The sequence below is a fragment of the Cebus imitator genome, unplaced genomic scaffold (assembly GCF_001604975.1).
Source record: "Cebus imitator isolate Cc_AM_T3 unplaced genomic scaffold, Cebus_imitator-1.0 Scaffold10, whole genome shotgun sequence".
In the NCBI taxonomy this organism is placed as follows: Eukaryota; Metazoa; Chordata; class Mammalia; order Primates; family Cebidae; genus Cebus; species Cebus imitator.
The window spans coordinates 2363162-2371077 of record NW_016107325.1 but is presented as its reverse complement, the minus strand read 5'-3'; positions in this window follow the sequence as shown (position 1 = coordinate 2371077).

Below are 7916 nucleotides of genomic sequence, written 5' to 3'. Positions count from 1 at the left end.
GTTGAATGAATGTGTAAACAAAAGAAATCGATTTGACAGAGCGGTAAAAGAAGGGGAAAGTATGAGGGTCTGTGTGGAGGGTGGTGTGACCAAGTTCAGCAGAGGGCACAGAGATAGGAGTTGGTTTTATAGGTTTGGGGTAGGCAGTGGAAAGTTAAGGAAGTTCAAGCTGGGAGGGGGGTCATAGGGTCTGGGGTCACAAGGTTGACCAAGGTCAGTTACAAAGTCCAGTTGCCTTATTAGTTAAGGAAGGAATAAGGAACAATAGAAGAATGTCTCAAAGTTAATTACATGCCACAGGGGGTGGTCATTCCTTCTCCTTTTGTGGTTTTCCAGTTACTTCAGACTTTCCAGGAGCTCATCTGGAGTGTCTCTGAAGGTCACAGAGGTTACCATGGCATCCATGGCACTGTCAGTTAGCCTAAAAGACCTTACAGTTAGGTTAGGTCATGAGGTTGGGCCCTCATGATGGGATTAGTGGACTTTGAAAAAGAGGGAGAGATGAGATCATGGCACTAGACAGGTCATTAAGACAGAAAGTCAACAACAATAACAAAAACAATGGATTTAAACAATACCCTGGAACAAATGGACTTAACAGATATATACAGAACATTCTGTGCAACAACCACAGAATATACATTCTATTCAATAGTGCATGGAACTTTCTCCAGGAGTACCATATGATAGGCCACAGAATGAGCCTCAGTAAATGTAAGAAAATTGAAATTATATCAAGTACCCTCTCAGACTACAGTAGAATACAACTGTAAATCAACTCCAAAAGGAACCTTCAAAACCATGAAAATACATAAAAATTTAATAACCTGCTCCTGAATGATCATTGGGTCAAAAATGAAATCAAGATGAAAATTTAAAAATTCTTCTAACTGAATGACAATAGTGACACAACCTACCAACACCTCTGGGATACAGCAAAGGCAATGCTAAGAAGAGAGTTCATAGCCCTAAACGCCTACATCAAAAAGGCTGGAAGAGTACAGACAATCTAAGGTCACACCTCAAGGAAGTAGAGAAGCAAGAACAAACTAAATCCAAACCTAGCAGAAGAAAGGAAATCACCAAGATCAGAGCAGAACTAAATAAAACTGAAACAAACAAACAAAACACAAATGAAACAAAAAGCTGGTTCTTTGAAAAGATAAACTTGATAGACCAATAGAAAGATTAACCAAGAAAAGAAGAGGAAAAAATCCAAATAAGCTCAATTAGAAGCAAAATGGGAGATATTACAAGTGATACCACAGAAATACAAAAGATCATCAAGGTTACCATAAACACCTTTATATAAATAAACTAGAAAACCTAGAGGAGATGGGAAAAGTCCTGAAATGATACAACCTTCCTAGCTTTAATCAGGAAGAATTCTACACTCTGAACAGACCAATAACAAGCAGAGAGATTGAAATGGTAATAAAAACAATTACCAAAAACAAAAGTCCAGGACCAGACAAATTCACAGCAGAATTCTACCAGACATTCAAAGAAGAATTGGTACCAATCCTATTGATGCTATTCCACAAAATAGAGAAAGAGGGAACCCTCTATAAATTATTCAATGAAGCCAGTATCACCCTAATACAAAAACCAGGAAAGGACATAACAACAACAACAAAAAAAGAAAACTACCAACCAATAGCCCTGGTGAACATAGATGTCAAAATCCTTAACAAAATACTAGATAACCAAATCAAACAGTATATCAGAAGGATAATCCACCATGATCAAGTGGGTTTCATACCAGGGATGCAAGGATGGTTTAACATACGCAAGTCACTAAGTGTGATACATCACTTAAACAGAATCAAAAACAAGTACCACATGATCACCTCAATAGATGTAGAAAAAGCATTCAAAAAAATCTAGCATTGCTTTATGATTAAAACTCTCAGCAAAATCAGCAGAAAAGGGACATACCTCAATGTAATAAAAGCTATCTATGACAAACCCACAGCCAACATAATACTGAATGGATAAAAGTGGAAAGCATTCCCTTTGAGAACTGGAACACGACAAAGATGGCCACTGTCACCACTCATCTTCAACACAGTACTGGACGTCCTAGCCAGAGCAATCAGACAAGAGAAAGAAATAAAGGGCATCCAAACTGGTAACAAGAAAGTCAAACTGTCACTGTTTGCTGATGATATGATCATTTACCTAGAAAACTGTAAAGACTCCTCAAGAAAACTCCTAGAACTGATAAAAGAATTCATCAAAGTTTCTGAATACAAAATCAATGTATGTAAATCAACAGCTCTTCCACACACCTACAGCAACCAAGCTGAGAATCAAATCAAGAATGTAACCCCTTTTACAATAGCTGGAAAAAAAAATGCTTAGAAATATACCTAATCAAGGATGGGAAAGACTTCTACAAGGAAAACTACAAAACACTACTGAAAGATACCAGAGATGACACAAACAAATGAAAACACATCTCATGCTCTTGGATAGGTAGAATCAATATTGTGAAAAATAGTTTCATGGGCTGGGCCCATCCCACTCCATCCCCTCCCCCTTCTCCTCCCCCTCACCCATCCCCTTCCCCTCCCCTTCCACTCTATGCAGCCTCTGGACATGATGCCTGGCATCCCAGATGCTTCAGCTCCAGCTATGGCTAAAATGGGCCAATGTACAGCTCAGGTTGTTGCTTCAGAAGGTGCAAGCCATTGGTGGCTCCCACATGGTGTTGGGCCTATGGGGGCACAGAAGTCAAGAACTGAAAATTGGGAACCTTCACCTAGATTTCAGAGGATGTATGGAAACTCCTAGATGTCCAGGAAGAAGTTTGCTGCAAGGGCAGAACCCTCAGGGAGAACTTCTGCTAGGGCAGTGTGGAAGGGAAATGTGGGGTCAGAGCCCCCACACAGAGCCCCCACTGGGTCACTGCCTAGTAGAGCTGTGAGAAGAGGTCCACCATCCTCCAGACCCCAGAATGGTAGATCCACCAACAGCTACCCTGTGTAACTGGAAAAGCCACAGATACTGAATGCCAGCCCACGAAAGCATCTGGGAGGGGAGTGTACCCTGCAAAGCCACAAAGATGAAGCTGCTTAAGGCCATAAGAGCCCATCTATAGTATCAGCATGACCTGGATGTGAGACATGAAGTCACAGGGGATCATTTTGTAGCCTTAAGGTTTAATGATAGCCCTATTGGATAGATTTCAGACTTGGGTGGGGCTTGTAACCCCTGTGTTTTGGCCAATTTTTCCCCTTTGGAATGAGTGTATTTGCCCAATGCCTATACCCTCATTGTATCTAGAAAGTAACTAACTTGCTTTTGATTTTACAGGCTCATAGGCAGAAGGGACTTGCCTTGTCTCAGATATTACTTTGATCTTGGACTTTTGAGTTAATCCTGGAATGAGTTAAGACTTTGGGGGACTGTTAAGAAGGCATGGTTGTGTTTTGAAATGTGAGAACATGGGATTTGGAAAGGGCCAGGACAGAATGCTATGGTTTGGCTGTGTTCCCACACAAATCTCATTTTGAATTGCAGTTACCATAATCCCCACGTGTCATGGGAGGGACCCTGTTGGAGGTAATTGAATCACGGGGTGCATGCCTCCATGCTGTTCTCATGATAGTGAGTTCTCATGAGAACTGTTGATTTTATATAGGGCTTTTTCCCCCTTTGCTCTGCACTTCTCCTTGCTGCTGCCATGTGAAGAAGGATATGTTTGTTTCCCTTTCCATCATGATCGTAAGTTTCCTTAGGCCTCCCCAAACCTGCAGAACTGAGTCAATTAAACCTCTTTCCCTTATAAATTACCATGATCTCGGCTCACGCAACCTCCACCTCCCTGGTTCAACCAATTCTTCTGCCTCAGCCTCCCAAGTAGCAGGATTACAGGTACATGCCACCACACCCAGCTAATTTTTGTATTTTTAGTAGAGACGGGGTTTCACCATGTTGTCCAGACTGGTCTTGAACTCCTCACCTCAGGTCATCCACCCACCTTGGCCTCCCAAAGTGCTGGGATTACAAGCACGAGCCACTGCACCCAGTCTTGAATATGTCTTTATTAACAGTGTGAGAATGAACTAATACAATGGTGTTATAATGAAACTCCATAATTGAGACAGTGAGGTCCATTCATACATAGATTCAGTAGGTTTAAATAAAATTCGCCCAGCCTGGCTAACACAGTGAAACCCCACCTCTACCCCAAAAATACAAAAATTATTCAGGTGTGGTGGCACATGCCCACAGTCTAAGCTACTTGGGAGGCTGAGACATGAGAATTGCTTGAGCCCAGGAGGTGGAGGTTGCAGTGAGCTGAGATTGCCCCACTGTACTCCAGCCTGGGCAACAGAGAGAGACCCTGTAATAAATATACAAATAAATAAATAAAATTTGCCAATTTACGCACACACAGAAAAAGGATTTTAAACCATAACCAAATGAGATTTATCACAGGAATGCAAGATTGGCTCAACATAAGGAAATCACTCAATAGGATATGACATTAGTGAAGAGAAAAACCCACATGATCATCTCAATTAATGCAAAAAATGCATTTGACAAAAATGCAACACCATGTCATGATTTAAAAAAAACACTTGGCAAATGAGGAGTAAGAGGAAACTTAACCTGATAAAGAGAAACTATGAAAACCCCAGAACTAATATCATATTTGTTGATGAAAGACTGGCAGTTCCACTCCTAAAATCAGAACAAAGAAAATGGTCTTCCAGTCTGATACTACTTTATGATTATAAAGTCATGTGTGTTGTAATTTAAAATACTTTTTGTAAAGTCTGGATGGGGTGGCACATGCCTGTAATCCCAGCACTTTGGGAGACTGAGAGGGAAGGATTGCTTGAGGCCAAGAGTTTGAGACCAGCCTGAACAACATAGTGAGACTCTGTCTCTACAAAAAATTGAAATATTAGCTGGGTGTGGTGGAATGTACCTGTAGTCCTATCTACTTAAGAAGCTGAGGCAGGAGAATTGAGAGGATCAATTGAGCTCAGGCATTTGAGGCTGCAGTGAGCTATGATTGCACCACTGCATCCAGCCTGGGTAATATAGAGTGAAATTTTGTATGTAAACACCACCACCACTACCACTTCTTAAAGGATATGTATGGTATAATCCAATTTTCATTCTTTAGCAACTACATATGATGCAAAGAAATGAGTTTAGAAGGCTATATGCCAAGATGTTGGCAGTGGTAATTGGGATGCTGGCAGTGCTGATGATGTATATAGTTTATATTTGCTTTTTTTTAACAACAACTTTATTGAGATGTAACTCAGACGCCATACAATCCACCCATTTAAAGTGTCCAATTCCATGGTTTTCAGTACAGCTATGCAAGCATGACCACTATCTAATTCCAGAATATTTTTATTACTCTGTGTATCAAGAATGGGGAACTCATACAAAGAGAAAGATGGCTAGTGGTTGTCAGGGGCTGGAAGAGAAATAAGTGGGGAGTGACTAACCATCTTTCTCTTTGTATGAGTTTACCCATTCTTGATACATGCTATACAAATGGTATCATATAATATGTGTTTTGTGTGTGTGTATCTGGCTCCTTTCATGTATCATAATGTTTTCAAGGTCTATCCATATTGTAGCATGTATCAGTACCATTTTATAGCTAAACAATTTTCCATTGTATGGATAGGCTACATTTTGTGTATGCTTTTATCAGTTGATGGACATTTGGGTTGCTTCTATTTCTTGACTATTATTATTAATGGAGCTGTGAACATTCGTGAACAAGCTTTTGTGGAGATATATTTTTTCATTTATCTTGGATATATAGTAGATATATGTTTAACATATTAAGAAATTGCCAGTTTCCAAAATGATTGCATATTTTATATTTCCATCAGCAATGTATGAAAGTCCTACTTGTTCTATCTCCTCTCCAATATTTGGTTTGTTCCTGTTTAAAATTGGGTTGTTTTTATTTTTGATACCTATTTGTAGAAGTTTTTATATATTCTGAGCACACATCTTAATGAATATTTTCTATAGTCTGTGGCTTGCCATTTTCATTTTCCAACTTTAAGTCAAGGTCTACCGTTAGACTCCAAACACTGGGCAAGCTGCAAGCTTTGTCTTCCGTTCTCCACCCCACTTCCTGTGAAACCATTATAAATGCAATGTTAAGATCACCAGAGTTTAGCATATGTCCTTAAGGCAAAAGTGTTAGCACTTTCCTCACCTCTTAGGAGGTTCCATGTTGACTTTAATTTTAGCTTCTGGGAACCTTTACTTTCTTGGCAGCTTAGAAATGTATTTGAAAGTTTTTTGGGTTTATATTTTATATGGCAACAGTATTACTTTGAGGGAGAGGTTGATAGCTTCCCTTGCAGCTAGCACTGATCATGTGACATAGTTCTGGCCAATAAGAGAAGAGGAAGTCTGCTGGCAAGAATCCTTTCCTCTTCCTTCCACTTTTCTGCTTTGAATATAGATGTGAAACCCAGAGATGAAGCACCCATCTTTAATTCATTAGGAACTAACACATTTGCTAAGAATGGCAAAATAGAAATAAAACAGAAACCATAAACAATGATGACATCATGAGCTGTCAGACCAATCCTGGGTTGCCTAACTCCAATCTTCTTAATGAAAAGTTATATATCCTAATTTGTCTAAACTACTGTTGGTTGGGTTTTCTAATACTTGCAGTCAGAAGTTAAAGTTATTTTTGGAGATTTAATATTTATATAATCATTCATTCTTCTAATCAATAAGCATGTATTAAATACATACCAAGTGCCAGACATTGTTTATAGTAGAGTTTCTCAATAGGGGTGGTATTACTATTGATTACCATTTTAATCATTTGTGAGAAAGTTTTTACAGTATTACAACTGGAAGCGACCAACATTTAGTGGGTTGGTACTGGGAATACAATATTTCTTAAAATGCGTAAGACTGTCCCGTGCAGTAAGAATTGCCCTACATCTTGCATACTTTTCGGTGTCCACCAAAGACATATATCTAACTGAAAAAGGTGTTTTTAATGATCTGAACTTAGAACTTAACTCATTTTGCAAATAAATACCAAGCCGTTTCTGCACGTGTTTAATAGATTTAAATTTTCCAGGAATTTTTTTTTTTAAATAGACAGGGCCTTGCTCTATTGCTAAGGCTGGAGGGCTATGGCGTGATCATAGCTCACTGCATCCTCAAACTCCTAGATTCAAGCAATTCCCCAACCTCAGCCTCCTGAGTATCTAGGGCTATAGGTGTGTGCTACCATGCCCAGCTGTTTTTTAAAATTATTATTATTTTTTAGAGATGGGGCTCTCCCTATGTTGCCCAGGCTGGTCTTATACTTTGGCTTCAAGCAATCCTCCCTTCTTGGCCTCCTAAAGTGCTTGGATTACAGATATGAACCACCATGCCCAGCCTCCAGGAATATTTTGTTGGAAATATACCACAAGGTATTCAACATTTAGGAAAATCACATCATCACGAGTAATGCTGCATATAGTTTTAAAGTTTCCAATATAACACACCTATATCAGACTACATTTATAACTGCCTCATTTACACCGATTCTATGTATTGGTGTAAGCATCTGACTATGTTATTATATCTAGAAGTCATACTTAGATATTTCACTATTGAAATACATACTACTGTATTATAAACAACTTTGCTTTTATTACTCCTTTATATAATTAGGCATTATGTTGCTTTTTTAAAATTATGTTCACTTATAAGTTATGTTGTCTATTAAGTTAATGACAGAATTGTAAGCAGGTCTTATAAAATATCTATTGTAAGAAGGGAGTTGCCGGTGGCTCAAGCCTGTAATCCCAGCACTTTGGGAGGCCGAGGCGGGTGGATCACGAGGTCAAGAGATCGAGACCATCCTGGCCAACATGGTGAAACCCCGTCTCTACTAAAAATACAAA